Source organism: Mustela lutreola, chromosome 2 (genome assembly GCF_030435805.1).
Source record: "Mustela lutreola isolate mMusLut2 chromosome 2, mMusLut2.pri, whole genome shotgun sequence".
Classification (NCBI taxonomy): domain Eukaryota; kingdom Metazoa; phylum Chordata; class Mammalia; order Carnivora; family Mustelidae; genus Mustela; species Mustela lutreola.
Window position 1 is genome coordinate 60,209,579 of NC_081291.1, and position 20,735 is coordinate 60,230,313.

General features: G+C 49.6%; 1 long non-coding RNA gene across 1 annotated transcript; it reads right to left on the minus strand.

Moving 5' to 3' along the window:
- Window positions 1–16,088: 16,088 nt before the first annotated feature.
- On the minus strand, window positions 16,089–20,710 carry LOC131824323 (uncharacterized). The gene is made up of 2 exons (XR_009350825.1): window positions 20,587–20,710; window positions 16,089–19,154 (listed from the first exon to the last, which is right to left on the minus strand). It is a non-coding gene; the product is annotated as an uncharacterized LOC131824323 (long non-coding RNA).
- Between the last annotated feature and the right edge of the window lie 25 nt (window positions 20,711–20,735).

Here is a 20,735-nt window from a genome sequence, read left to right on the forward strand (position 1 = left end):
AAAGAAAATAAAAATGTACACAGTCAAGCCATAATACCTAAACAGCGATGGGATCTGTGAACAAGGGAGATGTACTTGACAAGCCTCCAGAAGCCAGGAGTCAGAAGCTTGGTGGCCTGTGGACAACCAGAAGAGCTCTTCTTCAGGGCAAGACACACAAGCCAAGGGCAGGGAGCAGAGCAAGAAGCAAGGCAGAATGGAACCCCAGGGGCATTAGAGTCTACCCACCAACAAACCAAAGAAGGCACACTTGAAAGCTCAGCGGCCACATACAGCTAGGACATGGGTACGGATTTTGCATAACCATGCCAAGCCCCCAAAAGCTTCCCAGCCGAAAATAGAAATTACTTTTAAAAGTACTCCTAAGAAACAGTCCCAAGTGACCCCAACCCTCCAGGGGCAAGAAGACAAAAGGATCACCACCTTGAGCCAAGTTCCTCGTCCCAGCAGGGAGCTTCTGTGACCTGCAGCCCTTGCTCTGTCTCAGCCAGCTGCCTCTGACATTCTCCTTCTCTATTTCACAGATGAGGAAACTGAGGCCACGATGAGTCCAGACATGTGAAAGCCACACAGCTGGCAGGTCTGTGTGTCTGGGGTCTCGTTCCCTACATCGTTCTATCTTCTCCAGTGGTCAGTTTTTCCTAGAAGCCCTTAATGCAGGTCCTTCTCTGTGACTCAGCATCCTTCTGGTGACCATTATTCTTGGCTGCTGTCTGTCAATGGCACCTCCCAGGTCCTGGGACCCAGGCTCCCCTTACCTCTGGTCCCTTGTCCAGCCCGGCCTGCCCACTCTGGTGGGCATCCTGTGTCACCCCAGATGGATGCCAACACTTCCACCCCCTCACTGAGCCATGCCCTGTGCCAGGCAGCTCACAGCTCCCATTCCTCATGGATGGAGATGTGGGAAAGTCGAGGGGCATGCTTGAGTTCCCACCTCTGGTGAGTGTGCAGGTAGGACTTCCTGGTGTTAGACCCAAGCTGGACCTCTTGTCTGTCTGCTGGCTCACCTCTCTGACAAGAACTCTGTGTTCTATTTTCTTTACAAACATCATTCCTCAGGGTGAGGTTGTGACTTTTTGGTCCAAAACATGTGGCTCTTCGAGAACCTGGGCTCTGGCTTCAGAGGACTTGGGTTCAAATCTGACCTCTGCCATCTTTGAGCTGTGTGACCTGGGTGAGTTCCTTTACTTCTCTGTGCCTCAGTATCCTTATCTATACAACAGGACCATGAGTACACCAGGTCTTTAAGGTTATGTGAGCATTAAATGGATTAATACTGGCAAAGCACTTGGAACAGAGCCTGGCCTGGGCTAAGTTCTTGGTCCACTTAGGGTCCTGCTGGCTTCACACTATGGCTCCTGCTCGGCCTGAGACATCCTCATCCAGTTTACAGAAAGAGTCTCCAAGTGGGCGCCTGTCTCAGCCAATGTCACCCCTCTCCTTTGACTCTTTCCATGTTGTTGTGGCCACACTGGCTTCTTTGATTTCTCAATGACGCCAGCCCAGCTGCCTCAGGATATTTGCACTATTTCCTCTTCCCTTTATCTTCAAGACTGCTGTCACCTTCTCAACAAGCCCTGTCCTCCTGGCCTGTTCCACATTACAGCCTGCATCTCCGGCCTGAATACATCACTTGGCTCCACTTCTTACTTCTCCATAGTATAGCTCTCTTCTGACTTTCCTTATCATTTTCTGTCTGAGTCTTCCTGCTGCCCGTTTTTGATCTTCCTGTGATAGACTACACACTTCTCGAGGGCAGAAATCTTTGCCTGTGTGTTCACTGATGTGGCTTGAATGCTCAGAGAGTAGCTGACACCTAGCAGTGATGTTCTCAAGAGTCCTTGCACAGAAGGGGGAGGCCTATACCCCAGACACCCATGTTGCCCGAGGGCCCTGTGCTCCTGGTGCCCAGACCACAATCCGAATCAGACTTCTGCAACCCTAGCTGCTCACACCCCTGAGTTTTCCTGGCTTCTCCGACAGTGGCAACATGCCCGGTGCTGTAATTTTCTTTTGCAAGAAGTGGCCAGAGGCATGGAAAAAAGTCCCAGCAAGGACCGGAACCAGCCGAAGAGGTCTTGATCCTTTCAGGCAGCTGAAGAGGTCTTGATCCTGAGGATGGAGGATGGCCTCAGGCTGGGTGGGGGGGGTGGGAGAAGATGCAGGAAGATTCAGACACTGGATGCCCTAGTGGAGACCTCCACTTACTCCAAGTATAGGGGCCAGGCCCGGTAGGGTTGAGACAGTGGTCCCCCTTCCCGGGCCAGTGATTCCTCCTCCCTGGCCCACAAAAGGAATGGGAGCCAGGCAGGGCTGCTGGTGGGCAAAAAGGTTAGGAGTCAGTTAATTCAATTCTTTTTTTTCTTTCTTTCTTTCCTTTTGTTTTTAAATTTAAACAGGCTCCAAGACCAGCATGGATCCCAGTGCGGGGCTTGAATTTACAATTCTGAGATTAAGACCTGAGCTGAGGTCAAGAGTCAGAGGTTTAACAGACTTAGAGTCACCCAGGAGGCCCTACCTCTTTGATTCCTTATCAAAAGTCAATGAGATACCTTGCAAATATTAATCCATTTATAAGATATTAATCTTATCAAAAGTCAATGAGATACCTTGCAGATATTAATATTAATGCAAATACCCTTGGGGCTCCTGGGTATGGGAAATCTGTTGGTTGAGTGTCTGACTCTTGATTTTGACTCAGATCATGATCTCAGGGTCCTGGGATTGAGCCCCAAGTCGGGCTCCACACTCTGCAGGGAGTCAGCCCCTCCTCCCATGCTGTTTCTTTCTCTAGAATAAATAAATAAATCTTTTCAAAAGATACAAATACCCTTGACCTGACCCTACTCGCCTCACCCTGCCCAGCCCACTATGTTACAGGAGGGGCTGACCATGAATGGTGAGTCATGTACACAGTGGAACTGTCTCAGATGTTGGGGAATGTCCCCTGTATCTATATGGAACAGCCTCAGGGAGACGGTTAAAGAGCATGTGTATGCGTACATGTGTGCATACGTGTGTGCGTGTGTGTGCATTAGAATCCACGTTGTGTATTAAAGATGGCGACCCTTTTCTGCTTAACATATCCATAGAAATGTCCACAGGGTGGCCTCTGGGAAGGGACACTGTGGGAGCAGGTGGCAATAGGAGGGACCCAGGCTCTTCACGGAACACCCTTGTCTATCTCTTGGCTTATTTTCTGGGTGCATGAGTTACACAGAAGAATCTGCTACAATGAAAACAGACATATGTGGCTAAGGTCCCAGCAGTGGGCACGCTGGGCACACGGTACCAGACTTCTATTCCTTTAGTGCCCTACTTGGGCCTCAGCTCAGGGCAGGCATGTGGTGTGTTCTGTTTTGAACCAGGGAGAGCCCACTCCTAAGTCACTGGGGAGCATGCTGAGAGAATGTGGCAGTCCTGGGCCATGGTGAGCCCTGGACCTGATGGCAGAGCCAGGGCTGATGGCAGGATAGTGAAGGGCCCTGCACAACTTCTCACTGCCCTTAGCTGGAAACAAGCCTTTCCATCTGGCCTGATCTCTGCTTCACTACGTGTGCTCACCATGCTACGGACACACTGGTCTCTCAGTCTGTCTCACCTCAGTGCCTTAGCATGTGCTGAGCTCTTGGCTAGGAATGCTTTTTTGTGACTCTGAGTCTGCCCTGGTGCTTCCACGTAAATACCCTGATAGAAGCCTGTCCTGACATTGCTATATAACTATGCCTCCTGCTACTCCCCTCCCACCCTGCCCCGTCTCATTCTAGGGCTGATTTTCTTCATCTATGTTACAGAGAAACTCCCTCACTGAGAGGTATTTATGTAAGTGCCTGGAGCATGGTCTCCGTGGAGCTTGTCTGCTACCTTCTCCTCAGGACCCAGCACATAGTCTGTGCTGGGTAGCTACCACACACATGTTTTCTTTCCTTTCCCTTTTGATAGTATCCTTTTCTTTGCTGTTTGTTCTTAACAACTCTGATTACACTTTAGTGAAGGGATCCCATAACCCATGACTGGGTTCTAACTTGTTTAGTTGGACAGAGGGATAAAGACTTCTGCAAATGACCATGGAGGGAACATGTGCCATCCAAGGCTGCCCCTGCTCATGCCCCTTCCCTGAGCACGTTGGGAGTCTCAGAGATAAGGGAATGTCACATATCTTTTTTCATCCTGCTGGGTTGGACTGGGCCCCCACCCCAAATGCCATCTCAGGTTGAACTCTGCTTCTGTCATTTGCTTTTGCCTTCAGAATATTCCAGCATGATCCCCCTTAATTGAAATGACACACCTGGGTGGTGATGCACCCAGGATGCCCCAGAATGGAAGGACCAACAAGGAAAATATTCAACAGTGGGTGAGCTGCCCTGTCCTGACTCCCAGGGGTCCCCTGCTTCCAGCCACACCTCTACCTTGGGCTGCCTGTGGCCCAGTAACAGAGGGGGGTACCTCCCACAGCCAGCTTTGTTGGTATTCTGACCAGCGGAGGCCTGCACCCTGTAGCAGACACTCGGAGTATCCTCCCTGCCCTCACTCAATGCCCGTGCTGAGTCCTGGGGCTTGCCTCCAGCCTGTAGGCCTTGACATCTGCTCTTTCACTCCACCCCCCGCCCTGCTCCCTCCACCAGTTTTGCATCCTGTGTTTTTCCAAGGCTTCAAAGAGGAAACTAAACCTTTTTTCTACCAGAGCCCAATCCAATCCTTGGCTAGTCCTGAGGTTCCCCTGCCCTTATTCCCAAAGCCATTTGCATTTCCTTTGCCATTACCTGGTCCAAGCCAGCACAGGCGCTCCCCTGGCTCCAATTGGCTCGCCAATCCCATCTGTCTTCTCCTCCTGTTTCCTCCTGGGTGTCCAGTGTCTGCTAGCCACCCCTCTCTCTGCCCTCTGCCTTTTTCTGGAGGCTGACCTTGAACCTCACTGAAGCCTGTGTGGTTTGGCCAATAGGAAGTGCTGCAGGCAATGGAAGGTGGGAGCAGAGACGTGTAAGGCACTGTCCCACGCCAGGGCTCTGGCCTGCTGCTGGCCTCCCGCCTTCCCACTCCAGTCCTCCAGCTCCTTCTGGCCTCAGTGGGAGTCATGGGTTGCCACACCGCCCCTCACCTGCCCCACCTCTGTCAAGAGCCCTGTTGTTGATTCAGTATCACCCATTTGAGGGCATTGTCTTGTCCCTTGCGAACACTGGCGGACTGATACGCCCCAGACACTCCCTTTTGCATACAACAGCACAACAATCTTTTTAAAACCTAAATCTGGTCCAGTCTCTCCCACCCCTGAACACTTCAGTGGACTCCCATTGTTCTGAGAATACAAACACAAATCTTTATGACCATCAACAATAGTGTTCGTTTAATTGCCAGTTGCAGTCCCTTAGCAGGTCAGGAGGTTAATTGCATGGGTTGCATTTCTTTCTTTTCTCTCCCTCTGTGTAATGAATGACAGCAGCGTAGAGCAGACTGAGTACAAGGCACCAGCGCTCACCGTATCACCACAGGGAGCCTGGGTTAGGGGTTGGTGTGAGACTCTGCTATGGTAACATGCAAGCTGGCTGGGCCAGAAGGTGACGTCTCCCTGTGGGCTGCCTTCCCGCACCTCCTCTCCATGCTTCTACCGCATGCCCACAACTTCCGGCTCCCAGCCTCAGCTTCTTTTCAGTGCCTCAAACCCACAGGCTCTTTCCTGCCAATAGGCTTGGGGATATGTTGTTCCTTTGGCCTGGATTGCCCTTCCCTTCGTTCTTCCCAAGAATTTCCTCTTGTGCCATGTCACCGCTTCAGAGAGGCCCTCTTGGGTTGGCCCACCTGCAGCAGCTTCCCTCTGTCCATCACCCTCACAGGACGCTGGTGCATTAGAACCTCCATGAGGACATAAACAGCTGTTGGGTGAGTACTCTTAACTGTTCGTAGTGCTTATTCTCATGTAGTTATAAGGTCTGTTCCCTTGCCTTCTTGCTTATCCCCACTAGAATAGAAGCTCCCAGAAGGTAGGCCCTTTCCTCTTGCTAACTGCTGTATCCCCAGACCAGTGCGTGGCATTCCGTAAGTGCTCAGTACACGCCTGGCAAGAGAATGAGTGGATGAACTGTTTCTGAGAACAGGGAGGCTTCAGGGAAGCGCATCCCAGGATGCCTCACATGTTTGACGACACTGGGTCGACTCTGGCTCAGAGGAGTGGGTGCAGGTGAGAATGGCTAGGGGCCCTCAAGCCTGGGACCTCTGACCCCTTGCCTGCTCTGGGCCATGCTCCTGTCAGTGTTGACAGCTTGGAGAGTCTAACACCGCCTGATCTGACAGCTGGAACACCGTCCAGGTTCCTGCTCCAGGGGACAGGTCCCTTCATGTGGCAGAAAGCTCGAGGACATGCACCAGGAGAGCCTCCGTCCTGCCTCTGCCGCTGGCAGCCTGGGTCCCAAGACAGGTTCCTCTTTGTGGCCCAGCCCCTCAGCTGGGAAATCAAGATGGGAAGCAACACTTATTGTGAGGCCTGGGGGAGGCGATGCGCACTGCAGCTAGCCCACTGAAAGGCTGGTGTGTGGTTTGACCCTGATAATAAATTACTCTAAATTGTGGGCAGAGCGAGTGCCTGCCAGTCTGGCCAGTTGGAGAAGGAGCTCCTTGTCCCACGATGGCTACCCATTACATGTTCTTGGTGGTTCCTGAAAGGCCATGGTCTGGGCCCCCTGGCCTGGGATCTTCTCCCTGATCAGGTCCTCTTCTGAATAAGCCGAGCAAAGGGGCGTGGCCTCACAGGAGAGAGTTTTTCTCTTCTTGAGGGTGGGGGTTGTGTGAAAAGCCAGCACAGGACAGGAGAAAGTGCTGAACCAGGGAGAGCATGCAGGGAAGGACAGGCCTCCGGGATGGCTGGCCTCAACTTTTAGACTGGTCTAATCTCAGCACATGCCCATCCTAATAAATTCCACCTGGCCTGAAGAAGTTCATGAGTGCTCGGAACTGTGGCGGGGCTGGAAGGTGACGGGTCATTATGCAGCAGGAAGAAAATGTGCCTAAGCCATAGGGAACCCTGAAAGAGAGGAATTTGCTAACTATGACACCAGAGGCTTCTAGAATCCCTGACTGCCTGTGGTTACAGAAATCTAAACAAATCCTGCAACTCCAGGAACGTGGTTGGCCACGTCTACCCTGCACAGAATTCAAGGAAGAGAAAGCTCAGTATCACTCTACGAAGTAGAGGATAGTTTTCGTAGTGCAGTGGTTATCACATTCGCCTGATACTCTACAAAGTACGGGATAGAAATAGGCACTCTACAAAGATACAGAAGCCACCAGGAAGATATAAACATAGGAAAAAATTAACTTCACCAATAATCCAAGAGATATAGATTCAAACAGTGGTACTTTTTTAAAACCTGCCATGTGGCAAAAATTGCCCCCAATTTTGTCACTTTTTATAAAGCGCTGATACTCAGTACTGAAGAAGATATGGAAAATGGGGAATGGGATTCATTGATTGTGTGTGGGGATCTAGATTCATATCATTTTTGGAAGACAAGTCGGTCAAAAGATACCAAATCTAAAATTACCCTTTCTTTTAGAAATCTCACTTTTCAAATTTATCTTTAAGAAATAGGAGGATGGGCACACCTGGGTGGCTCAGTTGATTAAGCGACTGCCTTTGGCAAGTCAGAATCTTAGAGTCCCCGAAATGAGTCCCACATCGGGCTCCCGGCTCTATGGGGAGTCTGCTTCTCCCTCTGACCTTCTAAGCTCTCATGCTCTTTCTTACTATCTCTCTCTCAAATAAATAAATAAAATCTTAAAAAAAAAATAATAGGATGGGAGCAGGCGCAAGCATTTGCCTTTAGCTAAGGACCCTGGGTTCGAGCCCCACATCCTTCTCTCTCTCCCCACTGCTTGTGCTCTTTCTTGCTCTCTCTCTCTCTTTCTCAAATAGGTACATAAAAAAAATAGTAGCATAAGTACACAAAGATGTACTGCAGTTTTGTATATGATAAGGAACAATTGGAGAGTTGCTATGTTGTACACCTGAAACTAATATAACATATGTCAGTTACACTTCGATAAAAAAAAAAAGACGCTTTATTCATAAAAAAATTTTGTTTTGCTAAATAAGTATAGAATCCTAGGTAACTTGTAAAAGTAATTGCTATTAATCTATCCTTACTGGCACAGAAAGATGTATACAATCCATGGTTCTGTTTGAAAAGGCTCAGCAGCAACCCAATGCCCATTGATGGATGAATGGATAAGCAAAATGTGATGGAATATGGTTCAACCCTTAAAAGGAAGGAAAATCTGTCACAAGCTACCATACGGATTAACTTTAAGGACATTACAGTTCCTGAAAGAAGCCAGTCACAAGAGAACAAATCCTGCATGATTCCACTCACATGAGATCTCTAGAGTCCCCAGACTCCCAGGGACAGAAAGCAGGGTGGTGGCTGCCTGGGGGAGGAGACTGGGGAGTTCACATTTAGTGGGGATGTTAATAATGATGGGATTATGAATGACTTCTTTTCCTCTTTTTTATATTTGTCTGTATTTTTGGATTTGGGGGCTGTAAGAACATTTACTACTATACGAATACCAAAAAAATTATGAAAAAATAACACTCAAAGGTGCACAATCAGATCATATTTTTTTTTCTGGTTATAGAAGTACTATACGCCTATTGTAGAAAATCTGGAAAAGTAAAAAATAGAATGCTCATAAAAGATCACTGAGTCCTGAGCCCAATGTGGGTCTCGATCTCACGACGGAGATCATGATACTGAGGTCATGACCTGAGCCAGAAGCTTAATGGTTGGAGCCACCCAGGCACCCCTAAAAAGAGATCCATTATAATCCCATTACTCAATGTAAATGCTTTTAAAAATCATGGATGTAAATACTTCTCTATGCATTTCTAATATTTTCTATAAGCCTGTTTTTCTTTTTATAATCGTATATAGAATATACGATTTTGTATCCATATAAATTTTGTATAGTGCTTTTCTTCACTTTAACTTTTATCAATAGTCTTCTGAAAACCCAGTTTAAACTGATAAATGATATTCCACTGCACAGATGGGGTATCGTTCATTATCACGTTCCTATGGTTGCATATTCAGTGGTTTCTGAGTTTTCTTAGTTGTAAGCAACGCCGGGAATAACAAGCTTGTCTACAAATCTGTTTACAGATCTGATCACTCTTTGTGATCAGTTTCTACAAGTAGACTTACAGACTGAAAAGTGATATGTATATTGCACTGTTGCTTTCTGCAAATGTACCTCTTTACACCAGGGTTATAACTTCAATGTCCTTGCAAGTTGGATGAAAAGGGTATCTTGTTTTAATTTGTGTTTCTTTGATCAGTCATGAAATTAGTGGTTAGAAATTTCCCTGTGCGTGCACTGGCTATTTTAATGTTTTGTTTATGTCTTTTTCCCACTTGGGTCACCGCTTTCCTTACTGTATTTTGAAATGATGAATTTCCTCTAGAATCTGGCAAGTAGCTAGTGACAGGCTGGTGTGGTACCTTCCACTGCACTCGGTGTCTTCATGTTAAGTCCAGGACCCTTGCACAGACCCCCCCCCCCACCCCGCCCCCATGCACCTGTGAAGCCGGCCCTGTGGCTGCTGATCCGTGATCACTTCCCAGCTCCACTGCTGGCTCCTTATGGTTGCTCAGAGCCAGTGATAACTAGTGACTCCCTGGACTAATAGAATAGGCACCTTGGAGAAAGAGGATGGGAAACTCAGGCTGGATGTTGGCCTGAAAAACATGTTAAACCTTGAGGACTTTAACCAGGCAAGAATGACTCAGTAACTCCCTGTTAGCCATCAACATCAACATCAGCCAGCAGAGCGAGGACGGGCCCGATTTCACTAGGAAGGTGATCTTGATCGATCTTCACTTCCAAATGTGAATTCAATTCCTTTTGTAGAAACCTTGGCTATGGAATTTTTCTCTTAGAATTTCTATCTGTCCCTTTGGTTTGGTTCTCAGGATGTTCTGCTATTCTGTCTTGATTGGGTTTTCATGAATATTATTAAGTATTACATTTTCAAACGTTCTTTTTTTTTTTTCCAAAGAATTTATTTATTTATTTGACAGAGCGAAAGAGCACAAGCAGGCAGAGCAATAGAAGGAGAGGGAGAGGTAGGGTCCCTGCTGAGCAGGGAGCCCCAGTGTGGGGTTTAATCTCAGGACCCTGGGATGATGACCTGAGCCGGAGGCAGACTTTTAACCATCTAAGCCACCCAGGCGCCCCATTTTCAAACATTCCTTCTTGTCCTCTGAGTGTTCCTTTTCCCTGACGGCTGGTTCTTGGTTTCAGTGTCTTCTGTCCACTCGGTCCTTCTGTCCTTACACCTACACCTCTGGAAGATTCCACTGCACGCAGGCCTAGGGGACCAAGGAACAAAGATCATCGCCCTGGAGGTCCAAGTTGTGACCAGCAGCCAAGTGGGCACAGACCTGGGGTGGAGCCAAGCATGCCAGCCCACTGTGGTGGTGGGGGGGGGGTTGGTCAGGACAAAGAGGTGACACTGGTTTAGAGACTCAAAGTGACAGTGTGGTAAGTAAGAGAGGAATCCGTCTTGTGCCGACCCACCATCTGAGCTGCTGACTGCCAGGGCTGGGACAGCAGGCATCTTGGCACCAGGGCCCCAGACTCCTCTACTGCCAGTCACTGCCTTCTCTCACATGACCACTCACAGCCACATATAGGTTTTAGATATTGAGAAGGGGAAAGAAGAAGTGGGGAGCATGCCCCTTCCCTTTATGGCCTCCACAAAGAGGGGACCACTGTCCACTGGAGAAACCAAGGCTGGGATGTCAGCTATGTGGCCAGGTCTGGGTCGTTCTGAGAGTGGGGCTGGGAACCCAGGCACCTGGAGTACCGGCCTGTGTCTAACCAGATGCAGAGATCAGAGCAAGTTACTCCTCTGCACCAAAAGTTCGGCCAACATAGCCTTGGAGGGGTCCTGAGAGGAGGCCTCTGAACCCCTAGTCTTCTGAGGCAGTTGAGGAAGCCTCAGCCTTGGGGAAGGAAAGGTGAAATCAGGCGGTGGGTAGTTCTCTCAACTGTGTTGTGGGGCAAGGGGCAAGCAATGCACCCCAGGCCATTCACGCAGCCCCTGAGCTTCCAAGTTTTCTTGGAAAAGCTTCTCTGGACTGGTGCTAGTACATTAGGTGACTCTTATTAAGTGCCTGTTGTATACCAGGCCTGGAGCTAAGGCTTAGTGTTTATGAGTGTTTTCTATATGCCAGGCACTACTTTAAGTGCCTTATAACCTCTCTGTGAGGTAAGCCCTACTGTTATCACTGTGGGAATAATGAGCTTACCATGATCTTTGTTCCTTGCCCCAGGAATTCCTGGGCACTTCTGTGCCCCAACTTATCCCTGACAGGCTCCCACCTCACACCTTTTAAGGGAGTCATGTCTCCAGACCCTTCTCCTACCTCCCTTTCCCAGGGTCTCAAAGTCTTCTCCAGGAAGCAGAGGATACCTCCCCAATTCCCACTACCTTGTTCTCTTCCAGGTTGGAACCTGTGCACCATCTCCTGCTGGCTGTGTGATCTCTAGTAAGCGAAGTCTCCATGCCTTTATCTCTCCAGCTGTAAAATTGACCTGGTAGGAGGGGAGTGATGGGGACTCAATAAAGTCACCACTTAAAGAGATTAGCACAGTGCCAGGCACACTTCCCTGCCCTCCCCTTGCCCACTTGACTTTGGCCCAGGGGGCTCCTGTTCTTTCCAGCTGATGGGCCTGCTAAGTTGTATCCTGGGCAGAGTTGCAGGGTGTCCCCAAGAGGAAGCCTTCCTTTTCTACTGACTTGCTGGGCCAGCAGTCAGCTACTTCCCTTTTCTGGTGTACAGGCAGCACCAAGAGCTTCGGCAGTCTGTTTAGTATTGCTGATTACAGGGGCTGCAGGCTGGTAGGAGGTGTGAGATGGGGTTCCACCACTGGGCATCCAGCTGTTCTGGCTCCATTCCGATTCCTTATGGGGAGATCATCACCGAGAGGCAGGGCTGGCCGCTAGGAGCCACGGGATGAAACAGAAATGCATAGTGTCTTGGAGCCATGCTTAGCCACGTGGGAGAGAGAAAAACGCTGAGATTGGTCCCAGTTCTAATTTTGTCTTTGCCACTGCATTTGCTGTGTGACCTCGGGTGAATTGTTCCATCTTCCTGGCCTCAACTTTCTTTTCTGTAAAATGGGTAGAGTCAAGATATGCCAGCTGTCGTCTGTCACAGCATTGTGAGAGGCACACAGCAGACCATCTGTCTCTAAGTGCATAGCCGTGAAGTGTCCATCAAGGGCCTGGTACACAGTCAGTCCAAGCTCTTTCTCTGCCGACCTTGTTAGCAGCCTGGGTCTGGCCAGGCTGACTGGAAACCCTTGCTATGAGGCAGATACAGGACTTCCTCCCCTCGGGTGCAATGATGGGGGCCAACAGGAATTGGATGACAAGGGAGTCCTCCGCTGTGATCGGCCCTGCTACCACTGTGACATGAGTCACGTGACATGCAACTCCCACTAAGGGGGCCAGGAGCAGGGATTTGAAGGCATCTTCTAACTGCTGTCCTGGCTTGTGACAGCCCTCGTGTCAGGGCTGTGACAAATGTCTACCTGATTTCAGCAGACTGCCAGCTACTCCACGGGGGGAGGGGACATTGCATGACATCCTCTCTATACTCCCTTCCAGCTCTGATGTGCTGCCCAGGGCGGTGGCTGCCAGCCGCATATGGTTTCTTATGGGACATCAGGGATATGGGGAACATTTCTTCCATCACCGAAACTTCTAGCGGATAGTGCTGCTCTAGATTTCTTTCCAACTTCACTCCATGAGTTGGGTGCTGCAGAGGGTCACTGAGGAGATGAAGAAAGGGTCCAGCCCCCAAAGAATTCACTCACTTGCTCAGCATCCATTAATCAAGGACCTTCTAGGTGGCAGGATGATGTTGTAATAGCCAAGACGGACCTATTCCCTGTCTTCACAGAGCTTCCTGTTCTGCAGGTAGAGAAATGTCTGCTGTAACAGAGACCCAAAGTAATATTGGCTTAAACAAGCTAGACTAACTTTAGTTTTCTGTCCTTCAACGCCAAGACTGGTAAGGCGGTATAGTCTGTGAGGCTGTTGGGGTCTGTATTCCTCCACCTTGTCCTTGCCCATTGCCCTTGTCTGCCTACCAGCCTTCCAGCCAGCAGGGAAGAGGGAAGGGAACAAGGCAGGAGGCACGCCCCTTCCCTTCACAGGGAAACTCAGAATGGACAACCATCACTTCTGCACATATTCCATTGACCAGCTGCAAGGGAAGCTGCAGAATACAAGTTTTCTTTAGGGGCAATTCTGTGCTCTGCTGAAAACTGGGAGTTCTGGGAAGGGATGGATGAATATCTGAGGACTGGCAATCTTTGCCCCAGGGAGATAAGCATGAAATAAATGAACACACCCATAAGAGAATAACCCTTGAAAAATGCTTTGAAGGAGACATACCTGGTGTAGGGAAAACATATAAAGGAGGTCAGGAATGTTTTCTTGGAGAAGTTATATCTGAGCTAACAGGAAAGAGGGGTAAGAGTGTTCACAACAAAGGGAGCAGCAGTGCGTGCAAAGGCCCTGTGGTCAGAGGAAGTATAGCACACTCAGGAAACTTACGAAGGCTTGGTCTATAAAAGAAATCTTCTATGGATAGGGTGAATCAAGTCCCTGGGAATGGCCTTCATAAGGGAGCTACATGGAAGCTGGGAGTCAGGTTTATCTACTCTGTTCCAGGCACTTTTCTAAGGTTTCCGTGCATATCTCTAAACCCTCAAACAGCCTACCTGTGCCAGTTCTTATCTTGAGAGAGCAGATGCCAAGAAGGGTTTAGATGTGCAAGAGGCTTGTGGGGGTGCCTATAGAGGATGAGGGGAAGGAGGAAGAAGTGGGATCCAGTGAGGACAGTCTTAGATCTAGGTAAGGGGCTGGCATCCAGGAAAGGAGAAAGCTAAGGAGGGAGGACGGGGGAGAGAGAGCCTCACACTGCAGGGCAGCTTGGAGACAACTTGGTAGAGGGCTCCAGAGCTCAGACGGCCTTTGGGGACGCTGGGCATCAGGGGGTCAGGTAGGAGCACCTGGCTCCAGCCCCTAACATCCTTACTCTTGCCCGAAGCTGCACCAGATCCAGAGGGTGCTGCTGAGGCTGTGAGTCAGCAAGGATCCCCACAGCAGCCCTTTAAGAAAGGGATTGAGTAGGACACCTTCATGGCTGAGGCACTGCTGCTGTTGTCCCCTATATGTCCCCATCTTATAGGTATGCTGGCAAAGGAGAAACTACTTTCATAAAGTTACACAGCTCAGCGGTGACACAAGCAGAATTTGATCCCAGACAGGTCTGTCCAGAGTCCTTGCTCTGACCATGGTAGGGCTGTCCAAAAGAAAGTGTTGCCTTGGGGTGGGACAAGTGGGAGCAAGCAGACACTTGGCTAGAGTTGTGTCACTCAGATCATTGAATACCAGGGTAAGTTAGGGCATGGGCCTTTTACTGTGGTCATGGGGAGCTAACGTGGGCCCCCAGACAGGAGACCGCCCTGGCTGGCCGCTTGTATCCCACCACGGGAGAGTGAAGGAGGTGGAATGGGGACAGTTGCAGAGATGACTAGGTGGGAGGTTCTGGACATGGCCCTGGGTGAGGCAAGAGTGGAATGGGGGCACACCAGGGGGTTAGGATGTTATTATGCTCCCCAAATTCATACATTGAAATCCTAACCCCCCAGTACCTCAGCATATGTACTATATTTGGAGATAGGGTCTTTAAGAAATAATTAGGGTAAAATGAGGTCATTGGGGTGCACGCAAGTCCAATCTGACAGGTGTTCTTAATAAGAAGAAGACATTAGACCCCAGACATGCACAGGGGGACAAACATGTGAGGACTCAGGGAGAAGACCACCATTCCTAGAAGGAAACCCTGCCGACACCTTGATCTCTGACTTTCGGGCTCCAGAGCTGTGAGGAAATCACGTCTGTTGTTTAAGTCTGGTCTGTGCTATTACAGCAGCCTGCGCTTCCTAGTACACTGGGGCCGAGGGGCAGGCTTGGCAGGTTTTCCTTAGGATGCGTTTGCTTTGTGATGTTTGTGAGGGGCTCAGGGGGAGATATCTGGGGAAGATTTGGAGTTGGGGGAGATGTGGGAGGCCAGACCTGCAGATGCTCTGTGGTTCAGGGATGTGGCTTCCGTGACAACACACAGGGCCCTGCCCGTGTGGCAGAATGACAGAATTGGTGAGGCCTGCAAGCACGTTCAGGACAGGCCCTGCTATCTGGCTGTGGGTGTCCGGGGCCCTACTGTGGGCTCAGCTGTGTGCCCAAGCTCCCTCAGCTGGGCCTCTGGAGCCCATAAGGGACCAGACAGACCATGGTGGGGTGAGTGGGTGCGGACCCCACTGTAACTGCGTCACTGGGCGTTGCATAGTTTTCCTCGGCGACACGCTCCCCTCTAAGCAGCCTTTCCTCATCCGTAATGCTGGCCTCTGGGGTGTTGTGAAGACCAAAGAAAGTGAACACCTGTGAGGTACACTGCGAGTGCTGCTGTATTGTTGAACTAAAAGCTGGAGCTCACCAGCAAGCAGGATTGCCCCCAAACAGGCTGAGGAGGGGTGATTTTGGGTGAGGATGGGGGCAGCAGGAGGCAGAGGTGTCCTGGGCAAGGTTAGGGGAGGAGGGGCTTCGGGAAGCTCTGCCGGGCTGCCCGGGAGGAGCTGCACCCATTGGAAGGACAAAGCCACCTGCCACTGACCCGTAGGGGACAAATCCAACTGCATGTCCTCCACATCCTCATCTGTTACCAGTGCCTGTCACCTGCCAAACCCTCTTGGAAACTACAGGGCCCTTGTTCATGGCCTGTGCAGATGAGCCTCTGAGGGCTCGGAGCAGGGGCAGAAGGTCAGACACAGAATGTCTAGCACACAGGGAGGGGGCATCCATCGCTTCCACTATGAACACAAAAGAGACAAGCATATTATTTACAGTTACATCATATGAAAACCAAAGCAGAAATGCTGAGTGAGACTGAGGCTAAGTGGAATTGTACTTTTTATTTCATGCCTTTCTGTGGCGCTTGAACACTGACACAATGCGCAGGTTTTTTTTTTTAAGAGTTTTTATTTATTTATTTGACAGAGAGAGATCACAAGTAGGCAGAGAGGCGGGCAGAGAGAGAGAGAGAGGAGGAAGCAGGTTCCCCGCCAAGCAGAGAGCCCGATGTGATGCAGGGCTCAATCCCAGGACCCTGAGATCATGACTTGAGACAAAGGCAGACACTTAACCCACTGAGTCACTCAGGTGCCCTTGCAGGTATTATCATTATTATTATTATTTAATTTTTTATTTTTTGAATTTCTTTTCAGTGTACCAGAATTCATTGTTTATGCACCATACCCAGTGCTCCATGCAATACATGTCCTCCATAATACCCACCACTGGGCTCACCCAACCTCCCACCTCCTGCCCCTTTAAAACCCTCAGATTGTTTTTCAGAGTCCATAGTCTCTCATGGTTCACCTCCCCTTCCAATTTCCCCCAACTCCCTTCTCCTCACCATCTCCCTGTGTCCTCCATGTTATTTGTTATGCTCCACAAATAAGTGAGAACATATGATAATTGACTCTCTCTGCTTGACTTGTTTCACTCAGCATAATCTCTTCTAGTCCTGTCCACGTTGATACAAAAGTTGGGGATTCGTCCTTTCTGATGGAGGCATAATACTCCATAGTGTATATGGACCACATCTTCCTGATCCATTCGTCCGTTGAAGGGCATCTTGCTTCTTTCCACAGTTTGGCGACCGTGGCCATTTCTGCTATGAACATTGGGGTAGAGATGGCCCTTCTTTTCACAACATCTGTATCTTTGGGGTAAATATCCAGTGGTACAATTGCAGGGTCATAGGGAAGCTCTATTTTTAATTTCTTAAGGAATCTCCAGACTGTTTTCCAAAGTGGCTGCACCAATTTGCTTTTCCACCAACAGTGTAAGAGGGCTCCCATTTCTCCACATCCTCTCCAACACACATTGTTTACTGTCTTGTTAGCAGGTATTATCTTTTTAAAGAATTACTGAAATGAATGGCCTGGATGTCAGTCCAAGAGGCTTGGGCTTAAATCTCTAAGACAACCGGGAATCCATATCCTTGGTCCCATCAACAATGTGGCCACTTGCTTTCTTGCATTTTCTGGCTGAGCAGGCCCTGGAATCCTCCTCTCCAAGGGGCCTGGACACATGCTTCTCAGTAACGCCGCTCCCTCTTCCCCAGGTGGAGCTCCTTGCTGCCCTGATAGAGCTTATTGATCTTCTTCTTCTTCTTCTTCTTCTTCTTCTTCTCTCTCTCTCTCTCTCTCTCTTTTTTTTAAAAGGTTTTATTTATTTGACACAGAGAGAGAGAGTGAGCACACAAAGTGAGCACAAGCAGGGAGAGTAGCAAGAAGAAGGAGAGGGAGAAGCAGGCTCCCTGCAGAGCAGAAGCCTGATGCGGGACTCGATCCCAGGACTCTGGGATCATGACCAGAGCCAAAGGCTTAACCAACAGAACCACCCAGGTGCCTGAGCTTACTGACCTTCTGCACTGCCATCTTCCTGCTGCCTGGGGGACTGTGTGCCAGGCTTCCCATTTCCCAGCATTGCCCAGTGCTGAGAACTGTCTCTTCCCAGTCTCTCAATTTCCCTAACACCTTTTCCCATCTAGTACTGTATTTACTCCTCCAACAACCCTGTGAGGCAATTAGGACAGGGGTCTTGCCACCCATTTTGTAGATGAGCAAACTGAGGTTCGGACAGGCAAACGAACTTGCCCAAAGTTTGCCCTAGAGGTAAGCCCCACTTCTGTTGCTGGGGCCTTTGTGACTAGTCAAAGCTGAATAGGCTTTGGGGACTCAGGTCCTTTTCTATAGGAAATGATGTAGAAATAGGGTAGGATTAATTCATAGGGCAAGTATATTAGAGGTTTTTGGTGAATAGAAATGTTTCTTTTTCTTTGTCATCTCTGTTTGGAAGGGCACTACCTTGCTTCCTTTTCTTCCTGGCAGGGAAGACTACCCCCCGCTGCATTGGAAGCATTTCTCTCCCTCAGTATGGCCTGGGATAGATGCTGTAGCTAGCTGCTCAGGTGGACATTCAGTTACGTAGGTTGCCAGTGTCCCCATCCACTCATTCATTTGTTTATTTACCCAACACAAATTTACTGAGCCCCTGCTACATTTTGAACACTGTGCCATGAAGACGTGTGAGACCTGTGTAGCCTGAAGGTGGGAAATAAGATTTTTATGGTTTTATGGGAAATAGGGTTTTTGTGCCCTACAAAGTTAAATCTGAGCTGATATCCCCAGGATGAATGGAGTTAACCAGGTGCTGGAGGGAGGAGGAGAATGAATCAGAGGGGAGGGACTCTGTGCAAAGGCAGTCCTTGGAAACTAGCTTGGGGCTGTCCTGGGTCTCTTTGGGGAGAAAACTGGTCTTCTAATTTCTCCAGGAACCAACTTCTTAACTCATTTGGGGTAGGTTCCTTAGCCCTGTGTAAGTCTCCTCAGGCTGACCCTGTTTGCTTTAAGTCTTTCAGACAACCATTAATTCAGCGATTGAGCACTTAACTGTGTGCTTGGTGCTAGAGCTATGAAGGGAACAAATGGACAGAAATCACTGCTTTGGTGGGACTTGCATTCTATTGGAAAAGAACAAAAACAAAATAAAATGTAAAATGTATAATACATTAGCAGGGAATAGATGCCAATAAAAAAGTTAAACAAGATATGGGAATAGGAAATATTAAGGAGTGTGTTAGATTGAATGGTTAAGGCAGGGTTCCCTGAGAAGATAATATCTGAACAAATCCCCGAAGGAGGTGAGTGAACAATGCAATTTGTGGGGAAATAATTTGTATAGGCAATGAGAACAACACATTCAAGGGCCCTGAAGTAGGACTGTGCCTAGTATGTTTGAGAAACTGCAAGGAGGCCAGTGTGGCTGGAGTGATGTAAGCAAGGGGAAAGGAGGAGACAGTATGATCAGGGATATAATGGGGGCTGGGGTACAGATCCTGTAGGGCATTGCAGGCTGTGATAGCTGGGCTCCACTGGAATGTTCTGAGTCAAGGAGAGACATGATCTGACTCAGGTTGTAACAGGAGCTTCTTGGCTTTCCTTCAGGTTTTTCCCCCCTGTTTTGTTGAGACACAATTGACATGCAGCAATGTATGAGTTTAGCATGCACAACATAATGGTTTGATTCACATATAGTGTGAAATAATTACCAGAGTAAGTTTACTTAGTAGCCATCATCTCATATAGAAATAATAAAAAGGAAAAGCTTTAAAAAAAGGAAGAGAAAAATCCTTCTGGTGAGAACTCTTGGGATCTACTCTCTTAATAACTTTCCAGTACATCACACAACGGTGTTGAATGTCAAGTTGTGCCAGACAGCCCCCGGGGCTTGTTTATCTTATACCTAGAAGTTTGTCCCTTTTCACCACCTTTTCCAATTCCCTCTCCCCCATCCTCTGGTGACCACAAGTCTGATCTCTTTTTCTAGGAATGTTTCGTTTTTAGTTTTTAAGATTCCACATGGAAGTGAAGCCACAGAGTATTTATTGTTCTCTGCTTGTCAGTTTCTGACCACCTAAGTGCCCAAGCTGCTAGGAGGTATTTCATCTTCTACACAAGGGTCCTCCAAACCTGCTGGCCAAACGGTGGTTTGGCTCTGGGTGGCAGCAGGGCTGCATCCCTGGCCCCAACTGGGTGCACAGGGAGGACCACATGATCCAAGGGTGAGCCCTGGCATGGATGCAGGAGCCCAGACCCACAGCATTCCAGAGAGCCCAGACAGCTCCTGGCCATGCATTCCCGCTCTGGCAGTGTCCTGGGAGAGGAGCAGAGAAAACGCTCTTCACCTCCCAGGCCAGGAAAGGAAAAGATGTTAACTCCTTAGAAAGACCTCTGCTCACGTGTCCCTGGGGTGCCTGGAAGATGCCCTCCCTGGGACAGAGGCTCTGCCTCACCCCCTCTTCTCTCCTTACCAGCTAAGTGACCCATGGAGGACAACAGCCCCTCAGAGTCCGTTTCTTCATCTGTAAATGCTTGGTTGAGGATCCCACAGGGGTAAAGGGCATAGCAGGGTGCATGGAACCTTGGGCTCACTCGTACTTCTTGGGCAAGTCCCTCTTTCCACCCCTGAGTGGAATGCTAACGCGTCCCAGACTGCTGCGGACTACAGCAGCCTGAGCACGGCCTTTGCAGCTTGTGGAGCACCCCTGTGTCTTGGGGAGAGTGGCCCAAACACCGAGTGTCAGTGACTGGAGGCAGGGGTCAAACGCTCTCAGATCTTCTGAGAAGTCTGGGAGGCAGCGCCTTGAGCGCTCACTTTCCCTGGGGGGTAAGAACCGTGATTGCTCAGCAGAAAGACCATGCCGGATTGCCTAAGGCAAGTCCCCCGACTTCCTCGGCTCTCAGCGGGAGACACAGCGGCTGGTGCCGGGCCGGAGGTGGGAGTGGAGGCAGACCTGGCCCGCGCGGCCCACAATCCCCACCTGGACCTCCACTTTGGAACAATCTCAGGGCTCTGGGCGGGGCCCGAGGCCCGTCTCACGTTCTCACCTGGGGACCGACCTTCAGAAGCGGGTCCCACGGACGCCGCGAGCCCACGGCCGTGGTGGGTTGGGTAGGGAAAGCGGCTGGAGACCGCGGGCCGCACCGGGCGGGTGGCTCCTGCAACGGGTGAGCGCGGGCGGCGGCGGAGCCCAGCT